Here is a 21,103-nt window from a genome sequence, read left to right as displayed (position 1 = left end):
ACTAAGGGACATTCTACAAAATAACTGGCCTGAACTCTTCAAAAATGGCAACACAATGAAAGAAAAAAAAGACAGGAACAATTTCAGATTAAAAGATAATAAAGTGACATGACAAATGAATTCAATAGATAATATTGGCTTGTAATCTGGACTGGGGAAAAATTGCTATTGAGGACATTACTGAGACAAGAAGTAAAATCTAAATATAGATAGTGATAGTACTATATTAATATCAATGTTACTTTTTCTGATTTTGATCATTATGCTGTGATTTTGTAAGAGAATGTCTCTGCTCTTAAGAAAGACATGCTTAAGGATTTAGGAGAATAGGAAATTTATGTCTGAAAATTACTCAAGTGATTCAAAAAATTACAGAGAGATGATGATAGAATAAGAAAGCAAATGTGGCAACATGTCAAAAATTTATGAATCTGGGTAGATAGTATATGGAAATGCTTTGTGCTATTCCTCCAACTTTTAAGTTTGAAATTACTTCAAAGTGATAAGTTTGTTTTTAAGCTTTAAATGATATTTTAAAAAGGGAAAACTATACCAAATGTTCACTAAAGTTCTATCAAGATTAATAGCAGGAGCCAAATTCCAAAACCAAAGCTTTTAGCAAAAGAGATAATAACCTTTTTAAAAAATTGAAATATAGTTCATTTACAATATTGCATTTAATGTTTACAACATAGAAATTCAAAATTTTTACAGATTATGCTCCATTTATAGTGAATATAAAATTGGTTATATTCTCTGTGCTATACAATATGCCCGCATGGCTTGTTTATTTCATATATAGTAGTTTGTATCTTTGGAGAAGACGATGGCACCCCATTCCAGTACTCTTGCCTGGAAAATCCCATGGATGGAGGAGCCTGGTAGGCTGCAGTCCATGGGGTCGCGAAGAGTTGGACACGACTGAGCGACTTCACTTTCACGTTTCATTTTCATGCATTGGAGAAGGAAATGGCAACCCACTCCAGTGTTCTTGCCTGGAGAATCCCAGGGATGGGGAAGCCTGGTGAGCTACCGTCTATGGGGTCGCACAGAGTCAGACATGACTGAAGTGACTTAGCAGCAGCAGCAGCAGTTTGTATCTTTAAATATGTAGCCCTCTCTTTCCCTTCCCCCTTCTTTCTCCCCACTGGTAACTAGATCTCTATATTCGTGAGTCTATTTTTGTTTCATTATATTAATGTTTTATTTTTAAGGTCTCACATATAACTGATAACGTTATATACAGTATTTGTCTTTCTATCTCTGATTTACTGAGCATAGTAGCCTTCTTTTACATGTAGCTGTCCAGTTTTCACAGCACCATTTACTGAAGAGATTGCTTTTTTGCCCCAGTGCAGTCTCAAAAATGGCAGACTGATCTCGGTTTGTTTCCAAGGCAAACTATTATACATCACAATAATCCAACTCTATGCCCCAACCACTAATGCCAAAGAATCTGAAGCCAAAGAATCTGCTACTGCTGCTAAGTCACGTCAGTCGTGTCTGACTCTGTGCAACCCCATAGACGGCAGCCCACCAGGCTCCTCTGTCCCTGGGATTCTCCAGGCAAGAACACTGGAGTGGGTTGCCATTTCCTTCTCCAATGCATGAAAGTGGAAAGTGACAGGGAGGTCCCTCAGTCGTGTCCAACTCCTAGCGACCCCATGGACTGAAGCCTACCAGGCTCCTCCGTCCATGGGATTTTCCAGGCAAGAGTACTGGAGTGGGGTGCCGTTGCCTTCTCCACGAATGGCTCTATGAAGACCTAAAAAACCTTTTAGAACTAACACCAAAAAATGATGTCCTTTTCATCATAGGGGACTGGAATGCAAAAGTAGGAAGTCAAGAGATAACTGGAGTAACAGGCAAGTTTGGCCTTCGAGTACAAAATGAAGCAGGGCAAAGGCTAACAGAATTTTGCCAAAAGAACTCACTGGTCATAGCAAACACCCTCTTCCAGCAACACAAGAGACGACTCTACATATGGACATCACCAGATGGTCAACATAAACTCAGACTGATTATATTCTTTGCATCCAAAGATGGAGAAGCTCTATATCGTCAGCAAAAACAAGACCAGGAGCTGACTGTGGCTCAGCTCCTTATTGAAAAATTCAGACTTAAATTGGAGAAAGGAGGGAAAACCACTATGCTATTCAGGTATGACCTAAATCGAATCCCTTCTGATTATACAGTGGAAGTGACTAATAGATTCAAGGGATTAGATCTGATAAACAGAGTGCTGGAAGAACTATGGATGGAGGTTCAAAACACTGTACAGCAAGTAGTGATCAAAACCATCCCCAAGAAAAAGAAATGCAAAAAGACAAAATGATTGTCTGAGGCAGTCTTACAAATAGCTGAAAAAAGAAGAGAAGCTAAAGGCAAAGGAGAAAAGGAAAGATATACCCATCTGAATATAGAGTTCTAAAGAATACCAAAGAGAGATAAGAAACCCTTCCTATGTGAACAATGCAAAGAAATAGAGGAAAACAATATTATGGGAAAGACTAGAGATCTCCTCAAGAAAATTGGAGATACCGAGGGAACATTTCATGCAATGATGGGTACAATAAAGGAAAGAAACGGTAGGGACCTAACAGAAGCGGAAGATATTAAGAAGAGGTGGCAAGAATACACAGATGAACTATACAAAAAAAGATCTTAATGACCCAGATAACCATGATTATATTATTGCTCAGCAGACATCCTGGAGTGTGAGATCAAGTGGGCCTTAGGAAGCATCACTATGAACAAAGCTAGTGGAGGTGATGGAATTCCAGATAAGCTATTTCAAACCCTAAAAGATGCTGCTGTGAAAGTTCTGCACTCAATATGCCAGCAAATTTGGAAAATTCAGCAGGGACCTTGGAGTACAAAATGAAGATGGCAAAAGCTAACAGAGCCCAGTGATTTTTGGGGCTCCAAAATCACTGCAGATGGTGACTGCAGCCATGAAATTAAAAGATGCTTGCTCCTTGGAAGAAAAGCTATGACAAACCTAGACAGCATATTAAAAAGCAGAGTCATTACTTTGCTCACAAAGGTTCATCTAGTCAAAGCTATGGTTTTTCCAGTAGCCATGTATGGATGTGAGAGCTGGACTAAAGAAAGGTGAGCACTGAAGAATTGATGCTTTTGAACTGTGGTGTTGGAGAAGACTCTTGAGAGTCCCTTGGACTGCAGAGAGATCAAACCAGTCAATCCTAAAGGAAATCAGTCATGAATATTCATTGGAAGGACTGATGCTTAAGCTGAGTGAAACTCCAGTACTTTGGCCACCTAATGTGAAGAAGTGACTCACGAGAAAAGATCGTGATGCTGGGAAAGATTGAAGGCAGGAGGAGAAGGGGACAACAGAGGATAAGATGGTTGAATGGCATCATCAACTCAATGGACATGAGTTTAAGCAAGCTCCAGGAGTTGGTAATGGACAGGGAAGCCTGGCATGCTGCAGTCCATGGGGTCGCAAAGAGTCAGACATGATTGAGCAACTAAACTGAATAACAGTGGCCACAGGACTGGAAAAGGTCAGTTTTCATTCCAATCCCAACAAAAGGCAATGCCAAAGAATGTTCTAACTACTGCACAATTGAACTCATTTCACATGCTAACAACGTAATTCTCAAAATTCTTCAAGCTAGGCTTCAACAGTATGTGAAACGAGAACATCCAGATGTACAAGCTGAATTTAGAAAAGGCAGAGGAACCAGAGATCAAATTGCCAACATCCATTGGATCATAAAAAAAGCTACAGAATTCCAGGAAAACATATACTTCTGTTTCATTGGCTACACTAAAGCCTTTGACTGTGTGGATCACAACAAACTGTGGAAAATTCTTAAAGAGATGGGACTACCCGACCAGCTTCCCTGCCTCCTGAGAAACCTGTATGCAGGTCAAGAAGCAACAGTTAGAACCAGACATGGGACAACCAACTGGTTCCAAATTGGGAAAGGAGTATGTCAAGGTTGTACAGAGTATATTGTCACCCTGTTTATTTAACTTATATACAGAGTACATCATGCAAAATGCTGGGCTGGATGAAGCACAAGCTGGAATCAAGATTGCTGGGAGAAATATCAATAACCTCAGATATGTAGATGATACCACCCTTAGGGCAGGAAGCAAAGAGGAACTAAAAAGCCTCTTATGAAGGTGAAAGAGGAGAGTGAAAAAGCTGGCTTAAAATTCAACATTCAAAAACTATGATCATGGCATCCAGTTCCATCACGTCATGGCAAATAGATGGGGAAATAATGGAAACAGTGACCGACTTTATTTTCTTGGGCTCCAAAATCACTGTGGATGGTGACTGCAGCCATGAAATGAAAAAGACGCTTGCTCCTTGGAAGAAAAGCTATGACAAACCTAGACAGCATATTAAAAAGCAGAGACATTACTTTGCTAACAAAAGTGCATATAGTCAAAGTTATGATTTTCCCAGTAGTCATGTATGGATGTGAGGGTTGAACTATAAAGAAGGCTGAGCACCGAAGAATTGATGCTTTTGAACTGTGAGATTGGAAAAGACTCTTGAGAGTCCCTTGGACTGCAAGGAGATCCAACCAGTCAATCCTAAGGGAAATCAACCCTGAATATTCATTGGTAGGACTGATGCTGAAGCTGAAGCTCCAATACTTTGACACCTGATGCGAAGAATTGACTCATTGGAAAAGACTGAAGGCAGGGAAAGACTGAAGGCAGGAGGAGAAGGGGACAACATTGGATAAGATGGTTAGATGCCATCACCGACTCAATGGACGTGAGTTTGAGCAAGCTCCAGGAGATAGTGAAGGACAGGGAAGCCTGGCGTGCTGCAGTTCATGGAGCTGCAAAGGGTCAGACATGACTGAGTGACTGAACAACAAGAACAATATTTTTGCTTACCTTGTTGTAGATTAATTGACCATAAATGTATGAGTTTATTTCTGTGCTCTGTATTCTGTTCCATTGATCTAAGTGTCTATTTTTGTGGCAAGAAATCAGTGAGCATACTTCTGGCTCTGTTCTTTTACTCAAAAGATTGCTTTGGCTACTGGGGATCTTTTCTGATTTCCATCTAAGTTTTAGGATTATTTGTTCTAGCTTTGTGCAAAATGTCATGGGTATTCTAATAGCAATTGCATCGGTATGATAATTTTAAAAAATATTTTTATTTATTTATTCTATTTTTGGCTGTGCTGGGTCTTCATTACTGCTCAGGCTTTTCTCTAGGTGCAGTGAGCTACTCTAGTTGTGTGAGGGCTGCTGATTGTGACGCCTTCTCTTGTTGCAGAGCAGGGGCTCTAGGGTGCACAGGCTTCGGTAGTTGCAGCATGTGGGCTCAGTAGTTGTGGCTCCCAAGCTCTAGAGTACTCAATAGTTGTGGCTCATAGGCTTAGTGGCTCCACAGCATATGGGATCTTCCTGGACCAGGGATCGAACCCATGTCTCCTGCATTGTCAAGAGGATTCTTTACCACTGAGCCAGGGAAGACCAGTATGACCATTTTAACAATGTTAATACTTCCAGACCATGAAGACGGGATATCTTTCCATTTTTTTGCATCATTTTCAATTCCCTTCATCAGTATTTTATAGTTTTCAGAGTATAGGTCTTTCACCTCCTCTAAGTTTACTCCTAGATGTTTTATTCTTTTTGATGCAATTTTAAATAGGACTGTTTTCTTGCTTTCTCTTGCTGATAGTTCATTACAAATGTATATAAAAGCAACAGGTTTCTGTCTACTAATCTTGTATCCTGCAACTTTACTGAATTCATTGATTAGTTCTTAGTTTTCTGATGGAGACTTTAGGGTCTTCTATATTTAGTATCATGTCATTTGTAAATAGTGAGTTTTATTTCTTCTCTTCCAATTTATCTCTTTGTCTTGTCTGATTGCTGTGGCTAGGGCTTCTAATACTATGGTAAATATATGTAGTGAGAGTAGGCATCCTTATCTTGTTTCTGATTTAAGAGAAAACACTTTCAGCCTTTCACTATTGAGTATGGTGCTCGCTGTGGGTTTGTCATATATGGCCTTTATTATGTTGAGATTTGTTCCCTCTATATCCAGTTTGATCAGAGTTTTTATTATGAATTAATGTTGAATTTTGTCAAATGCTTTTTCTGCATCTAATGAGATGAGCGTGTGATTTTTATCCTTCCTTTTGTTAATGAGGTGTATTACACTGATTTGTGAATGTTGAACCATCCTTGCATCCCTAGAATAGATCACATTTGTTCATGCTGTATGATCCTTTTCATATATTGTTGAATTCAGTCTGCTAACATTTTGTTGAGAATTTTTGTATCTATATTCATCAGAGACACTGGCATGTAATCTCTTCTATTGTAGTGTTTTTGTCTGGTTTTGGTATCAGGGTAATGATGGCCTTGTAGAATGAATTTGGGAGTGTTCCCTCCTTTTCAATTTTTTGGAATCGTTTGAGAAGGATAGGATTCTTTATATGTTTAGTAGAAATCCCCTATGAAGCTCTCAAGTATTGGACTTGTGTTTTCTGGGAGTTATTTAAATTACTAATTGAATTTCCAGATGTTCAAGCTGGTTTTAGAAAAGGCAGAGGAACCAGAGATCAAATTGCCAACATCCGCTGGATCATCGAAAAAGCAAGAGAGTTCCAGAAAAACATCTATTTTTGCTTTATTGACTATGCCAAAGCCTTTGACTGTGTGGATCACAATAAACTGTGGAAAATCCTGAAAGAGATGGGAATACCAGACCATCTGACCTGCCTCTTGAGAAACCTGTATGCAGGTCAGGAGGCAACAGTTAGAACTGGATATGGAACAACAGACTGGTTCCAAATAGAAAAAGAAGTATGTCAAGGCTGTATACTGTCACTCTGCTTATTTAACTTATATGCAGAGTACATCATGAGAAACACTGGGCTGGAGGAAGCACAAGCTGGAATCAAGATTGCCAGGAGAAATATCAATAACTTCAGAGATGCAGATGACACCACCCTTATGGCAGAAAGTGAAGAGAAACTAAAGAGCTTCTTGATGAAAGTGAAAGAGGAGAGTGAAAAAGTTGGCTTAAAGCTCAACATTCAGAAAACTAAGATCATGGCATCTGGTCCCATCACTTCATGGCAAATAGATAGGGAAACAGTGGCTAACTTTATTTTTCTGGGCTCCAGAATCACTATAGATGGTGATTGCAGCCATGAAATTAAAAGATGCTTACTCCTTGGAAGGAAAGTTATGACCAACCTAGACAGCATTTTGAAAAGCAGAGACATTACTTTGTCAACAATTGTCCATCTAGTCAAGGCTATAGTTTTTCCAGTAGTCATGTATGCATGTGAGAGTTGGACTATAAAGAGAGCTGAGCACTGAAGAATTGATGCTTTTGAACCATGGTGTTGGAGAAGACTCTTGAGAGTCCCTTGGACTCCAAAGAGATCCAACCAGTCCATCCTAAAGGAGATCAGTCCTGGGTGTTCATTGGTAGGACTGATGTTGAAGCTGAAACTCCAGTACTTTGGCCACCTGATGAGAAGAGCTGACTCATTGGAAAAGACCTTGATACTGGGAAAGATTGAGGGCAGGAGAAGGGGACGGCACAGGATGAGATGGCTGGATGGCATCACCGACTCAATGGACGTGGGTTTGGGTGAACTCCAGGAGTTGGTGATGGGCAGGGAGGCCTGGCGTGCTGCAGTTCATGGGGTCGCAAAGAGTTGGACACGACTGAGTGACTGAACTGAACTGAATTCAGTTAGTATACTGTATACTCTCCTCAGCAACAGTAGCCCTTGCCCTAGTGGGGAGCTGTGCTGGAGCAAGAGAGGCCATAATGGGTTCTTGGTGAGGGCCAGGGCACACATCGTGATAGGTCAGAGTCCCAGGCAGTTTCTATCAGCTTCCTCTGCCTTGTTTTGAGTGTAAGCAAGTGTGTGCCTGCTCTTCAGGGGCACAGTCTTGGTTTCTTATAACTCTATTAGTCCCATTAGTTTTCAAACCAGCTAAGAGGATTTGTCTTGCCAGTATTGGACCCCAATATGTAGTTTGAGCCATTCACTCCCTAGGAAGGGTCTCCAAGTTCATATAATCTCCTCTGCTGGGTTCTCTCTGAGGTGTGCAGGTTCTGATCAGATTGCTGCTTCTCCCTCTCTACCAAATTAATTTGGATCTTTCTTTACAGCTTTGGTTGCAGAAGAGTCTTTCTGTCTTTCTCTAGTTTGTTTTCAGTGAGAATTGCTCCACCCATAGATATATTTTTGATGTATTTATAGAGATAGGTGAGATCAACATCCTCATACTTCACCATTTTGATCTCTTCCCCCAAAAGACAATAATCTTAGAGAAGTTTTACAAATCTTAGGACTTCCCTGGTGGTACAGTGGCTAAGAATCTGCCTGCCAATGCAGGGGACACAGGTTCAATCCCTGGTCCAGGAAGATTCCACATGCCACAGAGCAACTAAGCCTGTGCTCCACAGCTACTGAGTCCATGCTCTAGAGCCCATGAGCCATTTACTGCTGAGCCCCTGTGCCATAACTACTGAAGCCTGCTCACTCTAGGGCCCACGAGCCACAGCTACTGAAGCCCATGCTCCCTAGAGCCTGGAAGTCGCAACTACTGAGCCTGAGTGCTGCGACTACCAAAGCCTGTGCACCTAGAGCCTGTCTTCAACAACAAGAGAAGCCACAACAGTGAGAAGCCCATACACTGCAACTAAAGAGTAGCCCCCACTTTCCTCAACTAGAGAAAGCCCATGAGCAGGAATGACGATCCAGTGCAACCAAAACTATAAATAAATAAATAATTTTTAAAAGAATTTTTATAAGTCTTGAAAAAGTTATTAAGAGACTAAAAATAATCTTTTTATAAAAGAAGGAACAGTATTTTTTGTCACACAGGCCAGGATTCAAATCCTTGCTCTGTCACTTATTTGCATGATCCCCTGGAAAAGGGATAGGCTACCCACTCCAGTATTCTTGGGCTTCCCTTGTGGCTCAGCTGGTAAAGAATCTGCCTGCAATGCAGGAGACCTGGGTTCAATCTCTGGGTGGGGAAGATCCCCTGGAGAAGGGAAAGGCTACCCACTCCAGTATTCTGGCCTGGAGAGTTCCACGAACTGTACAGTCCATGGGGTCACAAACAGTCAGACATGACTGAGCGACTCTCCCTTTCACTTTCAGGCAAGTTGCTTAGCTTTTCTCAGCTTCAATTTCTTCATGTTGTAAAGATAATACTATTAGTTCTCTAGTTATACAGACACACTCACTCCTCCCTAACTTACAAAGAGCTTTTACAAATCATTGCAAATCAACAGGAAAATGATGAACACCCCAATATAAAAATGGGCAAAAGATAAGAATTTATTAAAAATTATATATAGATAATCAATAAATACAGTTTGTGGAAAAAATGTTCAATCTCACCACTAGTCAAAGACATGCCAATAAAACTGAAATATAATTTTTAATCTATGAGAGACTGACAAGGAATAAAAACATTGATAAAATCCAGTGTTGATGAAAGTATGGGAAAATGTACTATTGGTGATAATGCAAACTGGTATAACATTTCTATCGCTTCCCTAGTGGCTCAGAGAGTAAAGCGTCTGCCTGCAGTGCAGGTAGACCTGGGTTCGATCCCTGGGTCAGGAAGATCCTCTGGAGAGGGAAATGGCAACCCACTATAAAGCATTCGATAATATCCATTAAAACTGACCTAGAAAGTTCAACACTGAAAACTATAAAACATTCCTATAAGAAAATTTTAAAGGCCTAAATAAATGGACCTGCCATGTTCTTAGATTGAAAGACGCAATACTGTTAAGGTGTCAAACCTCTCTAAATTCATCTATAGACTCAATAAAATTGTGATCATAACCCCATCACGTTTTAAAATAGAAATTGGCAAACTGATTTTTAGATGTACATGGTAATGCAAAGGACCTACAATATCCAAAGGAATTTCAAAAAAGATTAACAAAGTTGGTAGATCTATATTCCTGACTTTAAGACTTACTACAAAGAAAGTCACAGTATTTGATAGACAAATAGGCCAATGGAACAGAATAGAGAGTTCTAGACATGCAAAGTAATTTGATTTTTGACAAAGCAATATTGAATTGGGGAAAGGAAAAGTCTTTCAACAAATGGTGCTGGAAAAATTGGATATCAGTACAGAGAAAATAAACCTCGACCCCAATCCTACATCATTCATAAAAACTAACTGAATGTCAATTATACCTTAATAAAGCTGAAATTTTTAGAAAACCAATTTAAGATAGATTGTGGAACCAGTCATAAAATATAATTTTTAAAACTATAAAGTTTCTAGAAGAAAACTCAAGAAAGGGTCTTTGAGACGAGGATAGACAAAGCTTTCTTAGAAAGAACACAGAAAGCAATATTCATATAAAAGAAAAATTATAAATTAGATTTCACCAAATTAAAAAAAAAAAGAAACCTGTTCATCAAAAATCACCACTAAGAAAATGAATAGGCAAGTGACAGACTAGGAGAAAATATCTGTAAAACATATACCTGACAAAGAACTTGTAACCAGAGTATAATGAACTCCTATCTTAGAAGACTATGTCAAAAGATATAGAATGTGTTGAAAGTCACAATCTAGGAGGAAGATAAATGCCATCGTTGTTTACTGGATGGTCTGTGGTCACAGCAACCAGACCTGTATGTAGAACAAGAGGAGGTGCCTTCCCCACAGTCTTAACAGAAGCTAAAGGAACCACTTCCACAGGCTTGGCATGAGTATACTCGTTTTCCTACCTCCCTGCCAGCAATAGCTATAAAAACTTCATTTGTATGCATAGGTACATGGAGTATATGGGAAATCTCTGCCCTTTCCCCTCAATTTTGTTGTGAACCTAAAAATTTCCCCCCCAAAAAAAGTCTTTATTAAAAAATACAGAAAAAAAGAACTCATACTTGGTCGCCAAGTCTTGCCCAACACTTTGCAACCCCAAGGACTGTAGCCCAACAGGTCCTCTGTCCATGGGATTCTTCAGGCAAGAATACTGGAGTGGGTTGCCCAATTCAATAATTTAAAAAGGCAAACAATCCAGTTTGGAAAAAGGAGAAAATATTTGAATATACACTTCACAAAGAAAAATGTATAAATAGGAAATAAGCATGTGAAAAAGTGCTTGACATCACTAGTCATCAGAGAAATGCATATTAAAACTACAATGGATGCTACTACACAGCAAAATACCTAAAATTTAAAAGACCAACCATATCAAATGTTGGAGAAGATATAGAACAACCATATCAAATGTTGGAGAAGATATAGAACAAGTGGAATTCTTATACATTATCAATATGAATATAAAATGGTACAACCATTTACAAGAACTGTTTTGAAGTGTCTTATAAATTTAAATATATATCTACCCTACAGTTTAGAAATGCCACTTCTATCTAGATACTTACCAAAAAAACCCTCCTAAAGACAAAGCAACAAAAGTATATGTTTATGAAAAGACTTTAGTCATAATAGCTAAAAAGACCAAACAATCCAAATGTTCATCAATAATAGAAAGGACAGACTGGTATATTCACACAATGGGATATCACTCAATAATGAAAGGGAGAAAACTTGATATGCACAATTAACATGGGAAAATCTCAGAAACATTATGCTGAGCAAAAGAAGCATTACATATAAACTGGTCCTTACAAGGTATAGATTTTGAAGCAAATGTTGGTTAATAAATGCATTAACAAGTAAAACATTTTACTAAGGAGAGAACCAGAAAATTACACAAAGATTCATGGGTAAGAATGTTCATCACAGGTGCTTATAATAGCAAGAAAGCCTGAAAACAACCTAAATGTCCATTAAGAGAAAATTAAATAAAATTATATTACATTCACAAATTATAATACTACACAGCCATTTAAAATTATGGTATAATGTATATTCATTGACACAGAAAAAAGTTCAGAACATGCTACTGAGTGCAAACAAAATGGATTACAAACAACTCTCCTTGGAAAGGATATAAAATGATTGATAATACCCAATATTGACAAGTACGTGGGAAAAACGTACCTTCATATTCTCTTGGTAAAGCATGTAAAATGGTAGACTCTGACTGTAATTAAAATTCTAAGTGTGCATACCTTTTCACATAGCAATACATTTCTAAAACTTCATCCTATATACTCACATAGGCACATAAATACATGTACAAAGAATGTTTGTAATAGTCATACATTATAACAACCTAATGGAGAAGGCAATGGCACCCCACTCCAGTACTCTTGCCTGGAAAATCCCATGGACAGAGGAGCCTGGTAGCCTGCAGTCCATGGGGTCGCTAAGAGTCGGACACAACTGAGCCACTTCACTTTCTCTTTTCACTTTCATGCATTGGAGAAGGAAATGGCAACCCACTCCAGTGTTCTTGCCTGGAGAATCCCAGGGACGGGGGAGCCTGGAGGGCTGCCATCTATGGGGTCACACAGAGTCGGACACGACTGAAGTGACTTAGCACTTAGCATACCATAACAACCCAAATGTCTATCAGTAGATTTGGCTAAATAAAATGATAGTCTATATACACAATGGGACACTATACAGCTATTAAAATTAATTAGTTGGGATTGAAGTCAGAAAGTATAATGGTGGTTACCACAGGCTGGGGGTGGAGGGAAAAGAAAAAATAATTTTTTGTATCAAAGGGTACAAACTTTCAGTTATAAGATAAATAAGTTCTGGAAACCTAATATACGCATGGTGACTATAGTTAATAACAATGTATTATATAGCTAATAGAGTAGATCTCTAGTGTTCACACTACACACACCAAAAAATGGTAACTATGGGAGTTATGTTAATTAGTTTGGTTGTGGTAATCATATCACAATGTGTATATATATCAAAGCATCACATTTTACACCTTAAATATATACAATCTTTAAATATATATACATATATATATAATTCTTATTTATCTAAATAAATAAATAAAAATATTTTAAATGAATGAGCTAAGACTCCAAATAGGCAAAATAATCTTGAGAAAGAAGAACACAGTATCACACTCCCCAATTACAAACTATACTACAAAGCTACAGTCATCAAAACAGTGTTACTGGCATAAAAACACATATATAGATCAATGGAACAGAGTGCAGAGCTCCAAAATAAACCCATGCTCTTACAGTCAGTTGACCATATGACCAGTCTATGACAAAGGAGACAAGAATACACAATGGAGAAAGGGCAGTCTCTTCTGTAAATAGTGCTGGGGAAGCTGGACAGCTACACATAAAAGAATAAAATTAGAACATTCTCGGACTTCCCTGGTGGTACAGTGGATAGTAATCCACATGCCAATGCAGGGGAAATGGGTTTGCTCCCTGGTCTGGGAAGATTCCACATGCCACAGAGCAACTAAGCTACTGTGGGCCATAACTACTGAAGCCTGCATGCTCTAGGACCTGCAAGCTGCAACTACTGAGCCTATCTGCTGCAACTACTGAAGCCTGTGTGCCTGGAGCCTGTGCTGAGCAACAGAGAAGCCACTGCAATAAGAAGCCTGCACACCGCAATGAAGAGTAGGCCCACTCACCACAACTAGAGAAAGCCCATGTGCAGCAATGAAGACTCAGTGCAAGCAAAAAAAAAAAAAAAGGAACATCCTCCAACACCATATACAAAAATAAACTCAAAAGGGATTAAAGCCCTGAATTTAAAATTAGATACTATAAAAGCTCCTAGAGGAAAACTAAGTTCCTTCACATGGATCTTGGTGATGGTTTTTTGGATCTGACATCAAAACCAAAGGCAATAAAAGCAAAAATAAACATGTGGGACTACATCAAACTAAAAAGCTTCTGCATAGCAAAGGAAACCATCAATAAAATTAAGACAACCTAATAAATAGGAGAACATATGTGAAACTCATATATCTGCTAAGAGGTTAATATTCAAAATATATAAAGAATTCATACACTCAATAGGTACACTCAATAGTGTGTACACTCAGTCATGTCCAGCTTTTTGCAACCCCATGAACTGTAGCCCACCAGGATCCTCTGTCCATGAGATTTCCCAGGTAAGAATACTGGAGTGGGTTGCTATTTCTTTCTCCAGGGGATCTTCCCAACCCAGGGACTGAACCTGCATCTATTGCATCTCCTGCATTGGCAGGCAGATTCTTTACCAACAGTGCCACCTGGGAAGCCCACACTCAATGGTAACAAACAAACAAAAATCTGATTTAAAAATGAGCAGAAGATCTGAATAGACATTTTTCCAAAGAAGACATTCAAATGGCCAACAGGTACATGAAAAATGAAACATCAATAATCATCAGGGAAATGCAAATCAAAACCACACAATATCACCACACACCTGTTAGAATGCATGCTAAGTCACTTGAGGCATGTCCGAAACTTTGCAACCCCATGGACTGTAGCCCGCCAGGTTCCTCTGTCCATGGAATTCTCCAGGGTGAGAATACTAGAGTGGGTTACCATTTCCTCCTCCAGGGGATCTTCCCAACTAAGGAATGGAGCCAGGTGTTTTATGGCTCCTGCATTGGCAGGCAGGTTCTTTAGCACTAGCACTACCTGGGAAGCCCCCTGTTAGAATGGCTATAATCAAAAAGACGAGAAATAACAAATGTTGGTAAGGATGTGGAGAACAGGGAACCCTTGTGTGCATCACTGGTGGGAATGTAAATTGGTGCAGCCAGTAGGGAAAATAGTTTGGAGATTCCTCAAAAAATTAAAAATGGAACTACTATATGATCCAGCAATTCCACTTTTTGTATTTATCTGAAGATAATGAAACCACTAACTCAAAAAGGTACATGCACCCCCATATTCAGTGGAGCATTATTTACAATAGTCAAGATTTGGAAACAACCTAAATGTCCATGAATGATGTGGAACAAGCCTGTCTGTATATCTGATGGTTCTCTCTCATTTTGCTTTCCTTACCAGTATCCTACCTCACGTTTGCCCCTGTGATGGCTATATTGCTAGCCAGCACACCTGTGGTTGTAAAAATAGTAGAGCAAAAGAGAAAAAAACTTGGTTATTGATATAAAAGATTTGTGTGTGTCTTTTAAACACACATAATTTCCACCTTACATGGAATAATCAGGAAAAGTGTAAAAACTCAAAAGTTAAATTAAAAAATTTATCAGTTAAAAAAATAAATGTTCATCAATGGATAAATAAAGATGATGTGGTAAATATATACAATAGAACATTATTCACCTACAAAAAAATGAAATTTTGCCATCTGTGACAACATGGATGGACCCTGAAGGCATTATGCTAAGGGAAATAAATCTGAAAAAAAAATACCATATGATCTCATTTGTATGTAGAATCTAAAAACAAACAAACAAAAAAACAAGACAAATCAAGCTCATAGATATGAGAGAACAAATTAGTGGTTGCCAGAGGTGGGAGGCAATATGGGAGAAGGGATCATGGGGATGTAATATAAAGCATGGTGACTGTAATTAATAATACTGTATTACATATTTGAAAATTGCTGAGAGTAAAATTTTTAATATGATCAACAAAGACACACTGTATCACACAAGGAACTATACTCGATACTCTACAATAACCTTTATGGGAAAGGAATCTGAAAAAGAATAAATGAATATATATAACTAAATCACTTTGCTGTACATAAGAAACTAACACAATATTATAAATCAACTATACTCCAATAAAAACTACTTTTAAAAAAAGGAGAGTAAATCTTAAATAAGTTCTCAACACAAGAAAAAGAAGTTCATAACTATCTATAGTGATGGATGTTCACTAGACTTATTTTGGTGATCATTTCACAATATGAAATTCAGTAACTGATACTGAATCATTATGTTGTAAACCTGAAACTATATGTCCATTTACACCTCAATAGAAAATTGTTTGAATTTTTAAAAATGAATGCATTGATGCTGTATGTATAAAATGACCAAAATGTCCAAAATAGATTATGCAAAAAGGAAGTACAGAATGGCATATAAAATATAATATGTGCCCATTATTATAAAAATATAAAAGTATGTGTATAGATGAAACTCTGGAAGACCTACACTAAATTCTTAACAGAGGTTATCTCAGAGTGATAGAACTACCAGACAGAACTCTCTAGACTGTAGGTTTAGTTATTAAGCCACTCTTTTATAATACATATTATTTTTAAAATAATAAGAACACCTTTTGAAAAATAAAGTGAAGGGTGGACTTCCCTGGTGGCTCAGTGGATGGGAATCCTCCTGCCAATACAGGGAACACAGGTTTGATCCCTGGTCTGGGAAGATTCCACATGTTGCAGAGCAGCTAAGTCTGTGTGCTGCAACCACTGAGCTCATGCACCTAGAGCCCGTGCTCCACAAAAAGAGAAGCCACCACAATGAAAAGCCAGTATATCGCAATGAAGAATAGCCCCTGCTTGCCACAACTAGAGAAAGCCCAAGCACAGCAAGAAATCCAGTGCGACCAAAAATTAATTAATTCAAAAAAATAAAGTGAAGGGGTTATGGATTTGAAGGGAAATGACAAAAGGATTAAGGTAGTAAGAAACCAAAGTGGAGGACAAAGACTGCAATAATGGAATTTTACATTTTCAGTAGAGTAATTCTGGGAAATGGCCAAATCCAGGAGCAGGCAAAGAGATTTTTGTTGCAGAAGTAGAGTGGAGAACACTAGCAGTGGCCAGAGAACTGTGAAGCTGGGGTGCTGCTTGGCTAGTCAAATCACAGAGCTCTCTGATCAGGTGAAGAGCTGGAGTTTGGGTAGAGGGGAGAATAAAAGCTAGATGCCTGAAAAATTGGGACTTGTCTGACCAGGGATCGAAATCTGGCCCCCTTGCATTGAGAGTGTGGAGTCCTAGCCACTGGACCACCAGGGAAGTCCCAATTCCTTCTTGATGTAGTAATTTATTACCTTCTTTTATATTTCCTTATATTTTTTTGAGAACTCAGGCATCTGGCTCTTATTCTCCCTTCTACCCAAACTCTACACTCCAAAACTAGGGGGCCCAGATTGGATCCCTGTTGGGGGAACTAGATCCCACATGCTGCAACTAAAATCCTGCATTCCGCAACTAAGATCGAAGATCCCATGTGCTGCAATAAGACTTGGCACAGCTAAAGAAATAAATAAATAGATACTTTTTAAAAAAGAAAAAGGAATAAAAAGGGAATTCCTCAGCAGTCCAGAGGTTGGGACTCCACACTCTCACTGCCAGGGGCCCAGGATTTGATCCCTGGTCAGGAAATGAAGATCCCACAAGCTGTGGGAGGCAACCAGAAAAAAAAAAAAAGAATAAAAAGTAATAATACCAGAAAAGTGAAAGTGAAGTCGCTCAGTCGTGTCCGACTCTTAGCAACCCCATGGACTATAGCCTACCAGGCTCCTCCATCCATGGGATTTTCCAGGCAAGAGTACTGGAGTGGGGTGCCATTGCCTTCTCCATGAGACATGAGCATTGAATATTACCAGAAGGCATGAGCCTTTTAATCTGAGTGTTGAAAGCAATGGTCTGAAAATAGTGAAGAATAAGAACGATGATAATTTCTACTGTGAAACAAAAAAGACTAATGACTAAAATGACTGAAAAAGACAAATAACTCTCCAGCATTGGTGACATATGACATATCATGTATGCCTGGTAAGAATGTACATTAGAACAAACTTTCTGGAGTAGTGTGGGTAGTGTTAAGTTGCTGTTGTTCAGTTACTCAGTCCTGTCTGACTCTTTGCAGCCCCAGAACTGCAGCACACCAGCCTTCCCTGTCCTTCACCACCTCCCAGAGCTTGCTCAAACTCATGTCCATTGAGTTGGTGATGCCATCCAATCATCTTGTCCTCTGTTGCCCCTTCTCCTCCTGCCTTCAATCTTTCCCAGTATCAGGGTCTTTTCTAATGAGTTGGTGCTTCGCATCAGGAGGCCAAAAGATTGGAGCTTCAGCTTCACAGCATCAGTCCTTCCAATGAATATTTAAGGTTGATTCCTTTAGGATTGACTGGTTTGATCTCCTTGCTGTCCAAGGGACTCTCAAGAGTCTTCAGCACCACAGTTTGAAGGCTTCAATTCTTTGGCACTCATCCTTTTTTATTGTCCAGGTCTCACATCCATACATGACTACTGGAAAAACCGTAGCTTTGACTATATGACCTTTGTAGGCAAAGTGATGTCTCTGCTTTTTAATACACTGTCTAGGTTTGTCATAGCGTTTCTTCCAAGGAGCAAACATCTTTTAATTTCATGGCTGCAGTTGCCATCCACAGTGATTTTGGAGCCCAAGAAAATAAAGTCTCTTACCGTTTCCATTGTTTCCCCATCTACTTGCCATGAAGTGATGGGACCAAATGCCATGATCTTAGTTTTTTTGAATGTTGAGTTTTAAGCCAGCTTTTTCACTCCCCTCTTTCATCTTCATCAAGAGGCACTTTAGTTCCTCTTCAATTTCTGCCTTAAGGGTGGTGTCATCTGAGTATCTGAGGTTATTGATGTTTCTCCCAGCAATCTTGATTCCAGCTTGTGCTTCATCCAGCCTGGTATTTCGCATGATGTACTCTGCATATAAGTTAAATAAGCAGGGTGACAATATACAGCCTTGATGTACTCCTTTCTCAATTTGGAACCAGTCCTTGTTCCCTGTCTGGTTCTAACTATTGCTTCTTGACATGCATGCAGATTTCTCAGGAGGCAGGTAAGGTGGTCTGGTTTTACCATCTCTTGAGTCTCCTTCATTGGCAGATGGGTTCTTTACCACTAGCGTCACCTGGGAAGCCTTGCTAGCATGTGAAATGACTGCAGTTGTATCGTAGTTTGAACATTCTTTGACATTGCCCTTCTTTTGGGGCTGGAATGAAAACCGACCTTTTCTAGTGACCCCATAAGAGACTGAGCCAGACTTGCCTGTTTGTGTTGAGGAGTCTCCAGCGGAGACAAATAGTCCACAGTTGGTTGTGATCCACACAAAGGCTTTAGCGTAGTCAATGAAGCAGAAGTAGATAGATGTTTTTCTGGAATTCTCTTGCTTTTTCTATGATCCAATGGATGTTGGCGATTTGATCTCTGGTTCCTTTTCTAAATCCAGCTTGAACATCTGGGAGTTCTCGGTTCATGTACTGTTGAAGCCTAGCCTGGAGAGTTTTGAGCATTACTTTGCTAGCATGTGAAATGAGTGAGTGTGAAACTTTCAATTGATATACTGAACTTCATCAAAATTATGAACTTCTGCTCTTCAAAAGATACTGGTAAGAGAAAGAAATGACAAGCTACAGACTGTGAGGAAATGTCTGCGTATCTGATAAAGGACTTGTACTCAAAATATAAGAACTCTCAAAACTCAATAATGAGAAAACAAATAATCCGATTTTTTAATGGGCAAAAGATTTGAACAGACATTATACCAAAGATGCTCAATACATTAAGTCAAATACAAATTAAATACAAATTAAAACCACAATGAAAAACTTAATAGAATTTTAAAAAAACTGACACTACCAAGTGCTGAGGAACTAGCACTAACTGGAACTCTCATACATTACTGAAAGGAATACAAAATTGTATAACCAATTTGGAAAAAAGTTTGGCAGTTTCTTATAAAGTTAAACATACATTGACTACACAACCTAGCAGTCCCATTCCTATGCATTCACCCAAGCAAAATGAAAATCTGTGTTCACCCAAAAACCTGATGCTAATGTTAACAGTGACTGCATTTGTAATCATAAAACACCAGAAACAACCCAAATGTCCCTCAACTGGGGAATGGAAAAACAAACTGTGGCGCATCCATACACTGAAATCTATTTAACAAAATAAGAAGGAACAAAGTACTGGTACAAGCAATGACATGGAAACATTTTAAAGGTTGTGCATGGATTGGAAAAAGCCAATTTCAAAAGGCTATATACTGTATAATTTCATATATATATATATATATATATAAAATTTTTTTAGCCATCCTGTATGGCATGCAGGATTTTAGTTCCCCCCAACCCGTGCCCCCTGCATTGGAAGATCAGAGTCTTAACCACTGGACTACCAGGGAAGTCCCTGTATGATTTAATTTATATGACAGTTTTGAAAACACAAAACTACAATGACAGAAAATAGGTAGTGAGTACTAGGAAGTAGGGAGGAGTTGACCATAATGGAGAACTGGGGAATTTTTTGAAGTGATGGGTCTATTCTGTATCTTGATTATCATGGTTGTTACACAACTATAATGCATTTGTCAAAACATGTAGAAATGTACACTAAAAGGAGCGAATTTTACTATACATAATTATACCTTAATTAAAAAATGAAAACATAATCCGAGCACACACATGCATACACACACATACACACTTAGAAATGTATGAGAACAAAGGAACAAGGAGATTTGGGGAGTGATGGACATGTTCATTGTGGTGATAGTTTAATGGGCATGTACATATGTCAAAACTCACCAAACTACATTCTTTATGTACAGTTTACTGTACATTGATCATACCTCAATAAAGCTTTTATAAAAAGGAGAGAGAAACATGAGGGGACTTCCTTGGTGGTCCAGTGGCTGGGACTCTATGCTCCCAATGAAGGGGGTCTGGGTTCAATCCCTGGTCAGGGAACTTGATCCTGATGCCCCAGCTAAAGATCCCGCATGCTGCAATGAAACTGAGGGTTCCGAGTGCCACAGCTAAGCCTCAGCACAGCCAAATTAATTAATTAATTAAAAAAAATAGACATGAGAAGAAAATATAAGTGAGTATATTTAAAACCTTGGAGTAGGGACAGCCTTCTTAAACAGATGAAAAATAAAAAGCCGTAACGGAAAAGAATGATGCATTTGACTACATCAAAATTTAAAGTTTCTATTCTAAAGAGATAAAAAATAAATACAAAAGAATGGGGAAGTGTTTGTAACATATATAGAAGACAGATAATTAATATCTAAAAAATAGAGAACTACAAATCAATGAGAAAAAACAACCCAATAGAAACATGAGCAAAAGATATAATAAGCAAATAAGAAGAGAGGAAATGCAAATAATAAACATGTGAAAGGAATATATATAACTTGGCTAATAAGCAGAGAACTACAAATCAAAACATCACCTTTTGCCTTACAGAT

At 38.6% G+C, this 21,103-nt stretch overlaps 1 protein-coding gene across 3 annotated transcripts in view; it reads right to left on the bottom strand.

The window, feature by feature from the left end:
• Nucleotides 1-21,103, bottom strand: part of SNX12 (sorting nexin 12) — a 103,568-nt gene that overhangs the window by 58,374 nt on the left and 24,091 nt on the right. The gene's annotated exons all lie outside the window — the stretch shown is intronic.

Source organism: Bubalus kerabau, chromosome X, assembly GCF_029407905.1.
Source record: "Bubalus kerabau isolate K-KA32 ecotype Philippines breed swamp buffalo chromosome X, PCC_UOA_SB_1v2, whole genome shotgun sequence".
NCBI classification, from domain to species: domain Eukaryota; kingdom Metazoa; phylum Chordata; class Mammalia; order Artiodactyla; family Bovidae; genus Bubalus; species Bubalus kerabau.
Note: the sequence above shows the minus strand (reverse complement) of the source record. Positions and strands in the feature narration are given on the sequence as shown.